Source organism: Lepidothrix coronata, unplaced genomic scaffold, assembly GCF_001604755.1.
Source record: "Lepidothrix coronata isolate B3197 unplaced genomic scaffold, Lepidothrix_coronata-1.0 Scaffold121, whole genome shotgun sequence".
NCBI lineage: Eukaryota > Metazoa > Chordata > Aves > Passeriformes > Pipridae > Lepidothrix > Lepidothrix coronata.
The window spans coordinates 2739005-2752593 of record NW_016690301.1 but is presented as its reverse complement, the minus strand read 5'-3'; the positions used below and the strand labels follow the sequence as shown (position 1 = coordinate 2752593).

At 39.8% G+C, this 13589-nt stretch overlaps 1 protein-coding gene across 1 annotated transcript in view; it reads right to left on the bottom strand.

Moving 5' to 3' along the window:
* Positions 1-13589, bottom strand: part of CUNH5orf58 (chromosome unknown C5orf58 homolog) — a 57279-nt gene that overhangs the window by 12968 nt on the left and 30722 nt on the right. The window contains exon 2 of the mRNA XM_017825647.1: positions 5578-5642. The gene's annotated coding sequence lies outside the window, so the exon portion shown is untranslated. The remainder of the gene's footprint in view (positions 1-5577; positions 5643-13589) is intronic.

Here is a 13589-nt window from a genome sequence, read left to right as displayed (position 1 = left end):
AAGGCTGCCAGAAGTAACCTTGGTGTCATTATTCATTAGCACTTTGATCACATTAGCGAGGATTTGTTGGCAACTTGGTGCAATAAAATACATTTTAAATGCTTTGGCTGTAGAGTCTGCTGTGCCTAATCAGACTGGCACTGCCTGCTGTTGAGGAGTGTTGCATGATTTACCACTTTGCCCAGGCACTCTCAGTTGATTAAATCCCTCTTCCCTTGCTGCCGGGCAGCAGAATTGGCAGCAGCGAAGCGTCTTTAATATTCCGTGCAGTGCATCTCTAGAGCTCTTGGAATACATAAGTCCAAATTTTGGTTTAAAAGCTCCCTAAATTTGATTTTACTTGGCTGCAAATAGGCAACCTGGAGATGAGCAGGTAAAATATTACAGCTGATGCAGAAGACATTTAAATTTCCACCTCCCAACGTACTCCAGCCTGAGGTGAAGTTTGACTGCGAGTGAGTGCAAGTCACTGGTGCATTCACACCTCGTCCCCCTGCAGAGCTGCCAGAATAGTGAGCCTGCCACTCAGGATGCAGGATCCAGCAGCTGGAAAAGGGACATTGAGTCGCTTCAAATAAAGCTCTGTGCACCTGTCAGATGCTTAAAATTTCGGGACAGTGCAAACAGTTCATGCTGTGAACCATAACCTGATTAATAGGCCCATTAACAACGCATTGGATTGTTTTTGGAAGGGATCAATCTGAGTAATATGATAATTAACAATTAGCTATTCTGTTGTTCCTATTCATTTTCCAAGCCATAATGGTGTGAGCAGTAAATGGAAGCACTTTGGAGTGAGTTGTTTAGCTGTTGACTGGACTGTATCTGGCACTATTCACTCCAGCACTGATGTGGATAACTACTCAAGCAATGAGAATTTGGGCCAGAAACACGAGTATGGCAGTTTGGCTCACTGTGACTCTAACACAGGAAAGAAAATGGGATAATCTGACTTATGTATTTAAACTTTTGCAGGGCTTTCAGGGCAAAATTTAAAATTTTTCAGGGATTGTGTTCCTGTGTAAGGAAAGCAATCCATTTATTCCAATGTTCTGCTTTTTTTTTTTTTTTTTTGCAGGCTCACAATAGTGATTTTCCCCTCTGTGTCCTCAATAAAGAAAGTAAAGAAGAATGAGAGGTAGGTATTGTCTTTTGTGGCAGCAGCAGAAGTTAATTACACTTTTAAAACTCCTTTATATCAATGAATCCAAGCTACTTAAGGCAAAATGAAGCCTCCTTTAAAGCAAGGTCACCACCCGAAATGAACTATATCAAGAGCATATTTCCTCACCCAACAAAGTGCCCCTTAAAATTAGAATCATGTCAGCCCTTTGTACATTAATATAGATTTTCCCTATATTTTTGTTCCCTGCAAAACCAGCATGTAAACATGTGAGCATGGATTCTGTGCTTTTGCATCCCCGATAGGGTGAATTACTCCAAGCAAGATTTTCACTGTAGTGTCTTTATATGGTTTGCAGGCTGAGAACTCAATGTAGTTCTTGAATCCCAAGCTGACAGGGATCCAGTGGTGTGGCTGGGGGCCTGGTGGGACAAGCAGCCTGGATTCCTGTGGCACAGTCAGGACAGAAGCCCAGACTGCCATTTGAGACTCATTTTTACACATTTACACTTCATCAGATCTAATACCTTGTGTATCAAAACCTCACTTAAAACATAATTTCCTTTCATTCCCCATCCTATCCACCTGCTTTGATATAGCCAGCACTAAAATATTTCCGTGATATAAGCAAGGATGTGTTCATTGTCAGCACTAATGCATTTAATATTTCCCAGGAACGAACTCATTAAATGAGAAGCCGATCCCACGAGCTTCCCAAACCACAACAATCGGGAACAGTAGCTCACGACTCCCACCAAGGGGCACTGTGTCACTAAATGTCCCTCACCACCTATTCTACACTAAAAAAAAAAAGTTACTGTGCAAGTCATCTATTTAGCATGAAACTTGGAACCACATACACATCTTTTGTCACTTTTAGATGAAGGTAATCACTTTTATTAACGTGTTTCTGCTTATTTTATTCCTCAGTCAACATCTTGTTAGGTGTAGGATTCACAAATTGACTAAATGAAGATATGCTTTTGAAAAATGAGGTGGAATTTACTTATTCACAAATGCTTGGGTATTTCAGAGGAAAATAGAGATGTACATCCAAAGGATGAAATATATAAAGGATTTACTGTCCAGAAACTGGGGGGGACACTGGAAGGTGTTTGGAGACAGGATTCAATTTAAAGTTTAGGTGTGATATGCAGGGGAGTAACAAATCCTTTGCATGCTAAACAAAAACCAAATGAGGAGATGTTCAGCAGATCCTGCTTTAGGGAGTCTGAAAACAAGGGTCAGGACAAACCTGAACCAGTGTGTTATCATGAAAAGAATTCCCGTGGAGATGATGGTCTTTTCCAAGGCTAAGAAGTGAAAAAGAAAAACTTTGGTCATCCAAATGAGAGATTTTCCAAGAAGGCAGAAAAATGAAAGGAAGGCATTTTTAATAACAGTCAGTGGGCAAACAAAATGCTTGGTGACTGCTGAAACTTGGCCAATGTGTAGACGGTTTTTCCAAATTAGAGGACAAATTCAAGGAGAGCAACCCCATCAACCTTAACAAACCTTCAGGTGGAACAAGGTCGTCAGCAGGAGCACACCAGTACAGAGCTGGTGTGGAGCTGAACTCTTATCTCCCAGTTCTTACCTTCTATTACCTCCAGGGTTGTGTGCAGTGCAATCACATCCAAGCTACCCTCCTTTATAGCAGCTCTTTGTTCCAGATAAAAATTGTCATGAGAACTTAGAATGAATCATGGAATGGTTTGGGTTGGAAGGGACCTTAAAGCTCATCTTGTTCCACCCCCCTGCCATGGGCAGGGACACCTTCCACTAGCCCAGGTTGCCCCAAGCCCCGTCCAGCCTGGCCTTGGACACTTCCAGGGATGGGGCAGCCACAGCTTCTCTGGGCAACCTGTGCCAGGGCCTCCCCACCCTCACAGGGAAGAATTTCCTCTTAAAATTTCAGAAGTTTCTGGAGAACGTGGTTCTCTTATTTTTACACTACAATTTCCTCCTTTCTTTGTGATGTTTCCTGGCTGGTTTTCCTGTATTTTTGTAAAGATATTTGTAAGAAAACACTGTAGAAGGACCTACTTCTCTGTGTGTCTTATTTAAGGAATTGGAGAATCTGAGGTTTACTCTGAAGAATAAATGAGTATTTTAAACCAACCAGAGTTAAAAACATTAGTTCAACACAGTTCAGCTGCAGTGGTTAAACTGTAGTAGTTAAACTCCAGCAGTTAAACACAGCAGAATTCAAGGGCACTTGCCCACACATCAGCTGGGAAAGGAACTATGACTTTATTTCTTCAAGCATTTGAAATATTTTAATCTTTCTAACCATTTTGCTTTTGAAACAAGGAAGATGCAAGAAGTCAAATGACTGTCCTCTTACCTCTGTTGGTCTGAGCAGCCAACCAGTGTCCTGCAGGTTGTTTAGGTCTCGACAACGAGGGGACCAGGCAGCTGTGAAATCCTTTGCAAAGGCATAATGCAGAAGCAATGTTTGACAGTAACTTCTAACATATCTCCTTTCCCTACTCTGTTTTTGCTATGATGTGCAACTCTACTACCAGGAGCCACCCAGCCATCCCCAAGATTTCTTTGCTGCCTTGTCTGAGCATTTTTCCACATATTTAACTTGGGATAGGAAAAAAGGCCATGTCTTGGATGGATATAATTTCTTCTCCAAAGGTCATTATGGTTCATTTCCTTGTGCCTGTAACTCTGTGGTGTGGTCACAGCTGAGGTGACAACTGGGCAGAGTGGAGGGGTTGCAGAAGGAAGTGGCTCTCTCAGCTTTTTCAGTAGTCAAAATTTGGTCAGGCCTGGGCCTGAAAGACTGGTTGGGTGAGGAAGCAGAAGACTGTGGCTGCTCTATAAAAAAGAAAACTTTTTATGAGATCTTCTTTTTCTTTCTCTCCTCTCTATTTTCAGCATTATGGGAGGCTTAGTCTGGATTTCTGACACCCTCACAATTTAGGATGCCCAGATGAGGAGTTTCCATCCATTGTACCAGGAAACTTCCATACTCTGCACTCAGGAAGTACTTTCATGGTTTCAGGGTTACAGCAACCCTTGCAGAGCTGTTTCTGAGCTGTGTTCTGATCCACACTGCAGAAGTACCATCACAAACCAGTTTAAGGGGTTGCTGTTAATGAGATTAAGGCACACTAAGTGGGTGGCTGTTCCACTGATTTTTGTTCAGCTGTTTCTATTTACAGGAATACATGAAAGGGAATGCTGATTTTGTTGCTGTTGTTTATTTTGTAGCTCCCTGTACTACGTAAACTCAAAGGAGTGAGAATATGCTGTATACTTTTCTCATGCTCAGCTCTATCCAAATCCCAGACATTTAGAAGAAAACCTCAAAGACAGCAGGGGGAAATCTAATGTTTCTCAGCTCTTTCCTCATCTCACACGCTCAGAGACATAACCTGATGCGAATTTGTGACGCAGGTTAATTCAGGAGCTCTTACTCATCAGGATTTGTCATTGCAGCTCAGTTGCTCTATGACTCTTCAGGAAGGCTATAATTTCTTTTTCATTGCAAATGGATTGCCTGGGATAAATACCTGCCTCTTATTTTGTAGGCAGAGAAGGTCAATAACAGCCTTTATAGGATCTCTCCATAAAAGGCGACGATAAATAACAGTTTAACCTCTAATCTATATTAACAGACTGCCTTTATTTATTGTTTGAGTTGTGTGAAGACAAAGACAGGTAATCCAAAAGGAGCAGCTAATGACCTTCTTTTACAAGAGTGTAGATACCAGTGGGCAAAAACCATTTCAGCTTCAGCATCAAGCACGGGGCTATTTTGCAAAGAAACACTGCGTGTTAGTTGTTGAAACTTTTTCCTGCATTCCCCGAAACAAATGACACTCTTCCGAATATTTTAAATAAAGTCTTTCGTGTTGACAATGCTAATATTATATTTTAAAATAGATTTGCCTTTGTGTTTTTCTGTCCTTTTTTTATTGCATTTTATAAATCCCAGAGCAGAGATCCACCAAGCTCACTCTGAGAAAGCCCTGGGATTTCTTGGGATAGCATCAGGCACTGCCACAGGTGATCATATGGCATTTCAATATTGTTTTCCTGGCTGAATCGGTGGGGAAGTGATTTCAATCAGAATTGTGGGTCTGAGTTTGGAGTACCGGTCAGGAAGGTTAATTTTAAGGGGTTTTAAAAGTAGAATTATTTCGTGCAAATAATTTTCATGGGTAGATATTCCTAATGCAACGTAATCTTAAATTATTTTAATATAATTATGCATTAAATCCAGATAATCATGGGAAAGATGGGAAGGGGGGGGCAAGAAAATAACTTTATTAGTACTTGTAATTCTGGGATTTAGCCACTCTGGCATTTGGGGGACAGATTAGGAAATTGCTAACAAACATTATTTTTAAGGAATAGTTATGCACGTTTTGTGTTCTATCTAATAAATATTTCCTAATGCATGAAGATACGTATGTAATGAAGTTGTTTTTACTTACTTTTATATTTTAGCAAAGCACAAGACAGGGAGCTGGAAAATGCTCTTCAACCTTAAGTCACGTACCTAGAAATAAGAAGTTAATTTTTATTTACAGAAGTACTGATCCACATCTGCTCATTATTTAATTTGTAAATTAAATAACGTTATTTAATTTGTTCTTGAAATCCGTCCTCTTGTTTAAAAATACCTTCAAAGCTCATTCTATTTATTTTTTAGTCTCGTTTTTCACTGAGTGAAAGAGTCAGTTTCTAGATGATCTTTAAAGATTTTTTTTTCTTCCTATTCCTACTTTATGAAGCCTATTTGTGACATTAAATAGCAGAAGTCTCTCACAAACACAGTGGCACTTGCAGAAGGTGTATTAGAGTTGTAATAATGGGAGAGGTGTTTCCTGAGGGTAGAGAACAGAAGTTCTAGCAGAGTTTGTCTCACTTGAACGTAGGAAATCTGAAAAGGAAGCCACAACAGTGCCGGGAGTGGAAGATTTTAATTTTCTTTTCAGCTACTGAAGGATTTTGATCTGTGAATGTACAGATGGTGTTTTTCAGGTTTACTCTGATTAACGAGAAATTATGACCCATCTCGGCGCTGTGGGAAATGTCAGTGGTGCTTTTTGAAAAGGAGGCCCTGGAAGCACATTGGCCTTCCAAACCAGAGTCACCCAAAATTGCCAGTCTGATTTTCCTCTGCTGTTGGTTCTGCAGCTGAGCTTTCTGATTCTCCCATTTCCATTCTCTGCAGACCCATTCTGATAAACTCTCTTACTTGGAACAATGAGGTCGAGCATAATTCAAATCCTGAATTAACTGCAAATCTGGCAATAGAAAAATTGATTTAATACTATGAGAGGATTTTTCAGTGTAAATATATTGCATTAATGATAAAGTTCAATTAAATGAAAGAAATGGATATTGTAAGGACTGACAAATCCAAGCCACCATTGTATCTGTAAGACTAATGAGATGTGTGCACCATGAGAACCCTGTGGAGATGGAACACTGGTGCCTTTGAGAGCTACATACAACTGCTTTTATGAATATTTTAATTCAGTTTTGAACAAACAGTCAACTGGGAGAACCTTAGGAGAAGACATACGTCCTTCTTGCAATGTTGATTTTAATATTACAAGTATTTGGCTTCGTTGTGGTGGAAATTGTGAAGCCTTTCTACCAACTGGATTTACTGCAAGACTGTTGCACTATTTCTTTGAATTAAAACAGAAGGAGAACAGATTTCAAATCTTAGCAGTAGCCAGATAAGTCCAACCTTAATTGTCATATACATGAAATATCAACATGGAACAACTTCAAGGCTTTGTGGCTGTGTAGACCTTGGTGCCAACATGTGGCTCAGAGTAACACACAGGGGAGTTGGGCTGTGAATCCAGGACAATATTCCACTATTTCTGCTCAGTAATTATTCTTAGTTGCAATGAAAAAAAAAAAAAAGGTGCTGTTATTTTCCTATTCTTTTAATAGGAAAGGGAATAGACAAGGGAATTCCAATAATTGTTTGATGTTTAGAAACATGGAAGACCATTGAGGTGTCTTTTTGTTGCAAGTACATAAATCCCATAAATATGGAAAATGTACCCCTGAGGGAAACAGAAAAAGTGGCATATTTTCATTATGCCAAACAACTTTCTTTACAACTTTTGCCAAAAAAGATTTTGGCAATATAATGCTTTATAAGGCATTTTATAGTAGCTCCTTTTCTTAAATGAACCACTTGTAGCAGTTAGGAAGTAAAGGAATGTGAGGCCAAATGGTTTTTTTTCTGTATTAATCCTTTTGTTTCATTGCTGGTGAAGGGAGGGAACAGCAGGCAGGTTTTAGCTGCTGTGGTTTCATGCATACAGCACACACTTCCATTTGTCACATCGTATGACAGCTAGAAACAAAAATATAATTGCTCAGCATATGCAGAATAGATAACAACAGGTCATGGCTAAACTCTGCTCTCCTCTAAGTCAAAGTCAAGGAGAGCCACTTATTTGGATTTAAGTGCAAATTCAAACCTTTGAATTTAGCTCATCTTTCTTCTAAGTAGTTCTGGCAAATGTATTTTCTTTAGTGGTTCTTCTCAAGCAGAAATAGATCCAGAAATCCAAACTGACTCATGAAGGGAAGGTAAAATTTTGCTTACAACATTTTAAAATTAATTTGAAGATTTCCTGATTATCAGAGAGATTTCCAAAAATACTGAAGAATTCTATTTGGTGATACATAGATATTTATCTGAAACTTTGGTTAAATTTGCAGCCCCTGAGACAGTCAAAGAAAATACTGAAAGGTGTTAAGGATTAGGCAATACGACATTAGACATAACCTTAATTTTCTTTCAAGGTCATTAGAATTTTTATTTTGCCTTTTTTTTATTTTATTTCCTTATATTTTAATGCTTCTTTATTTGAAATTAATTATAATGTTTAACGTATTCAGCATACACTACTGGAAAAGGTCTCTGCTCTCTGTGTCGATGGGGTTCTCTTGTCACACAAGCGATGTTAATAATGCTGAGCCTAAAAACAAATGGTTTCAAAAACTGAATTGGGAATAAATCTGAGTATGTGTTCAGGTTTCCACTTATATGTTACAATATTGGCTAATCAGGCACCAGTGGAGCTTCTACACTACAAGCCATCACCTATTTTGACCTGAGCCATCACACAAAGTATTAATTTCCTTTGCTGCACGACAGAACGGTTGTGCTGTCACACAGAGCTGCTGTGCTCTGCACTAGAAAAAGGTGGGACAGACATTTCAGCAGAAGAACAATTTAAATGTCTGGCTTGCCATTTGGTTCAGCAGCACCTTTGTGCCTCTGGCACGTGAAATATGTTTTTAGCTCTTCAGACAAAAACCGACGTTTGGTTTGGCTGCGAAGGCTCAGCAAGGGAAAGGCACCTTGGAAGGGTCACCCGTGTTAATGCAGAGGAGTCTCAGGCTCACTGGACACAACTGAGCCACAGAAATGAAGACAAAGCAAATGAGAGTGTTTAACCCCTGTGCTGTCTCTGCCAAAACAAGGGATAGGGACACTTCTCCCTGTACAAAACACTCACCCTTTTTTGCTCAGCAACCGGAGCAACTTTTCCAACATGTTGCTGGTTTATTTTCCCAGTCATGCAAGTTCCCAGGGACCCATCGTTGGTCCTCACAGGGTCGTAAGAGCACAGTCTGGCTTCACAGTCCACTGAAAATTAGCCTAAATATCTACAGAATATTTTTAATACTTACAAAGTTTTATAAAAACACCATTAACCAATTCAAGTTACGTCCTTCTGGAAAGCCAGACAAGTGCTCTGACCCAGTTTTACATATTTATTTATCCACTTTCTTTTCCTCCCAATTAAGTGGAATCCACACTGTTCTCCTTTGCTTTTGGAAGCTGCCAAAATATGAAGTGATCTCTGAGAGGACAATGAACATCATGCAGCAAAACCTGAGCAAAGTTCTATCCTATTTCATGGAGTACTAAGTCTAGTAGGTTTTGAACTTCCAAAATTTAAGATACATCTCATAAGAGAACCTATTTAAACATCAAAGGCCAGTTTTGCTGGATTCAGCATATAAATATTATACTCCTTAAAATAACTGAAAGGTATAAATTTTGCACTTATCAATGTAATAATCAGATTTCCTTAAAAACAGATGAACTCCAAATGTCTTTATCATTACCGTGCTGGTATTTTCCATTATTTGCATTTTCTGGCAACCTTTTTGTCCTTCCAGGAGGGAACACTTGTGCTTATTTACACAAAATAAAGACAGCTTCACTTTCTAAGTTCAATATTTTGGGCAAGCAATAATATACCAGTGTGCAGGCCAGTCTTAGCAGGAAATAATCCCAGTGCTGGTCACGATGAGATGACTCGTGGTATCAGCTCATTTGGAGAAGTTTAGTAAACATGTTATCTCCAGCACAGGTCTGAGGTAATGTTTATGAGTTCAGTCTGCCCTGTTTTGCCATTATTGGTGATACTCTTGTTACCAAAACAGCCCCAAAGTCTTTTCTTCATCATAACCTTCAGAAGGTCACGTACAGATGACGTTTCATCATTTGAACCATATGTTTAAAGAGAAATCCCTCATGCTGTCAGAACACTTTCCTGAATTTAAGCCTTTAAATCTTATTTATAATGAAGCTGGAACAACCTGATCCTGCAGAAGGCTTTTAGGTGATAATCTGATCTCTATGTAAGTAGGTTCCATTTTGCCTAAATGGTGAATATGTCAAGTTGTATGATGGATTACCTGTGTCTAAATAATGAATATGTCGAGCTGTGTGGTGGATTATCTATCTGACTGCAAATGCTTACTTACCACTGTGGTTAGATGGCCATCTATATTTGTTAGCATAAGGACCAACACATGTCCTCCAGGGCACCTGAGTTAAGTCTGACTTATAATCACAAAGGGAAAAATTTATGGAGAGTCAGTTAGAAGGAAAGAGTAAAAACCACGTAGTCTGTATAACACATTTTATCAAGGTTCTGAAAGGCATCAGGTTTGTTAGCACTCTTTTACACTCAATACATTTTCTCTTTCAAACAGTGCCTTTAAAGTGCTTAAATTGTAACCACGATCGTGTCACAGACACTTTTCTCCCTTTAATTTCTGGTCTTGTAGACTCAGTTTAACTGAGCTCGGTCTAATCCTGACACCCCCAACACCAGGAGAGATTTGGAGGCTGCAGTGATTCCATCTCCTTTGTGCTGATGGGAGGGTCTCTGCTTATGTGTCACCATCTAGAACTTCATAAGGAATGCTGCTGAGGGCACAGAAAATCAACCCAGCTCCTCAGTTCTCAGCTGAGCTGGGTCAGTGTTTGTAACTGTTTGTAACAATGTTCCTTTAATCCTTTTTCTTCAACTTGTAACTGAATATGCACATCAGAAGGATCTGATGGATAAGGGAGTACAATTTGTAGTTATTTTCAGGGTAAATCAACCCTTCAAATTTTTCAGCACATATAGGTACAGGATATTTATTATATGGAAACCCACAGCTACTGCTCTCACACCTCGGGGTCATAGGGCAAGTTCTCTATTCAAGATCTTCTCAGCAGCTTCTCTAATTACCTCCACAGACAGACATTTCTTTCCAAGATGGTCTTTTTCAGATTGTTTAAATATCTTCTACTTTTTCCTGCCTTTTGCTTGTGGTTAAGGTCCTTAGGAATTTCCTTCATCACTTGCCCATGAGAGCCTTAGGGAGAACACCCAACACTTTTTATTTGCTGTGTACTTCATCTTTTATCATTTTTGTCTCAGCTGCTTCAAAGTAGAGGATCCTGGTCTATGTATAAAACTACTGAACTTAGCTCTGTGTCTGAGATCTGAAAGGGTCAGAGTTGTGGCCCCTCAGAAGCAATGAGTCTGCAGTAGGAGAATGAAACCAAGCAAAAGAATTGCTCCATTGCCAAGAAACAGGATCTGAGATGATAAATTAAATAACTAACTGTTATTAATCACACTTATCTAAGGATTACTATACCAGTAATTACACTAATCCATGAGGATTACTGTATACCAAAATCTTATCTTAAAAAAAGGCATAAAAACAGTTACATAAGAAGTTCCAGTGGCAGCTTTCAAGCCTGCAGTGTCTGCAGACACTTCTACCAATAAGACCTCCAAAACATGTGACAAGCCCAGACAATCTGCTGAAGTCACTTTACATTTTCAATTTTCAGGTCTCTGAGAAGTCAGGGCCAAGACAAGTGAAAAGACATGAAAGATCAGGCAGGAAAACTGCTGAAGAGTCCCAGGGCCTTGAGGAACAAGCCATACCTGTTCTGCTTTAGGGAAAGCAAAGAGGCTGTCCTCAGCTAAGCTCTCTCCACATGGAAAGGCTTTGTTTGTGAAAATTAACAGGGTCAGTAAATAGGATTGATTTTCAAGAAGAAACTCGTGCTTTTTATATCTGTAGACCTGCTTTTCAAATTATTTCTAAATACATTATTCCATACTTGAAAGAAAATTCAGTCTAGCTCTTGGGGTCTTTTGGGTTTGGCTGTTTTGTGGGGGCTTTACCTGGTTGAAGGCCTGATCAGGTCTTATTTTCTGATTTGGAAATAAGCATTTGATCATTTAAAAGTAAATGTTTGGCTTTCCATCAGGCAAGCAGTGGAAAATGCAGTTCTTTTTCATAGTCAGCTACAAACACTTCTAGTTCTTTTTTTACTTGGCTTTTTGCTTATTTGTAGTGGTGTTTATTCATCCTGTGTGCCAATTATTACAGAGAGAATACAAGAACTCTTGAAAATATGTATGAGGAAGTACAGTATGGAGGGCTTGGAAATTTCACATACAAAAAGACTGGCTAAGGAATATTTATACCTACTCTTGAAAAAATAAATACATGGAATATTGCCTATGTTTCAGGAATTTTAGAAGGTACAAGAAAAGGGCATTGGTTTTCTTTTTATATGATACTAAAAATACACACTTCTTCTATATTTAGTAATACTAATCCCTGTAATGGGGATGGTTTTGGGGTTCATTGGCATCAGTCATTCCATAAATATTTGCTCAGTGAAGTACAATTACGAGTTTCTAGTCAGGGCTGGCAGGGTGGGGATGCACTACAGGAATCCAGGATTCCTGTTTGAGCAGCTGGAATGGAAATCCATAGTGCAAAGCTGGCATTCATTTTGGCAGTGCCATTCCCACTGCCAGTCATTCCCACCCCATGGCCAGCCAAGTGCTGTGTGCCAAGCATGGCACAGGCTGGAAGGAGCTTCACCAAACACTGCCCTGGCTCTGAGTCCTGCTCCTGGTGACACAGCTCAGTCTTGGAAGGAGGGACAGGCAGCAAATGTTCCAAAACTGCATGGACAGATGGGAACCTTTGCCTCTGGTCAAGGCAGCAGAAGTTCTGTCAGACTTTCTACCAGCAGAAATCACTCCCAGCACACCTCTGCTTGTAGCTGCTGTCATTTATCTTCTCTAGGAACCCCTTGGAATTAGCATAAGCACTGTGGAGCAGAAGGAGAGAAGACAGATGGCTGGAATGTCTTCTCACATCCTGTCAAATCCAAGCCTTACAGTGGCACAGAAACACGTGGGACCCAACCAGCTCCTTCCTCTCTTGTTCCAGTCTGTTTGTCTCTGATGAACACACTGTGCTATGAATTGATTCCCAGAGCAATGAATGAAAAATGAGCAATTAGGCAACACACTTCACCTAACCCTACTCCCACCACTGTCCAGCTGAGCTCATGTGAAACAAATCATTTAAGAGAGACTGTTAGACAAGAGTCACTCCAGTGACTTTCCTTTTCTAATGTTAAAAACACCCCAACTACCAGACTCAACTTCTGTCAGTCTTCCTCCTCTTTGCAGCACTTGCTCTAACCACTTGCAATTGCTGTTTTGCCAATATAGACACATTTAGTTCTCTTAAGAAATCCCTTCAGATGAGACACTGCAGATGGGAGAAACCACCAGGCAGCCAGATCTCTGTGTCAGTCACTGTGCTCCTTCCCACCGTGGAGGGGAGCAGGGCCATGCCTGCCTCATGCAAGGGAGCTGGTCAATGCCTGATTATTGGAAACATGATTCTTCCCATTCTGCAAATTATTTCTGTGCTCAAATCTAACTACAACAGTGTTTTTAGGAAAGCAACCCTACTTCTACTCCCAGCCACTGGCACTTCTGTACGTGATCCTCTAGATCTTTTGAGGAGTTCAGAGGGAGAAATGAAGTCATTTGCAAGGACTTAGATGCCCAGTTCTTTTTGGAACATCCAAAACACACAGAGGGCTTTGAAATGCTCATGCCTAAGCCGATAACTTCCATAAGAAAAAAAATTCATTAAAATGTCCTTTTTTTTTTACAGTGGCTGCATAAAAAACCCCAACTCCCAAACATGTATTATGCACCCTCAAGAGGGCAGCATGGGATTTGAAGAATCACTTTACTGATGCCTTGGCATAACAGTAGGCTCTAATGACAGCATGGAATTAATGCTGTAAACATTAATTATAAAAAAAAAAGGCAAAAAT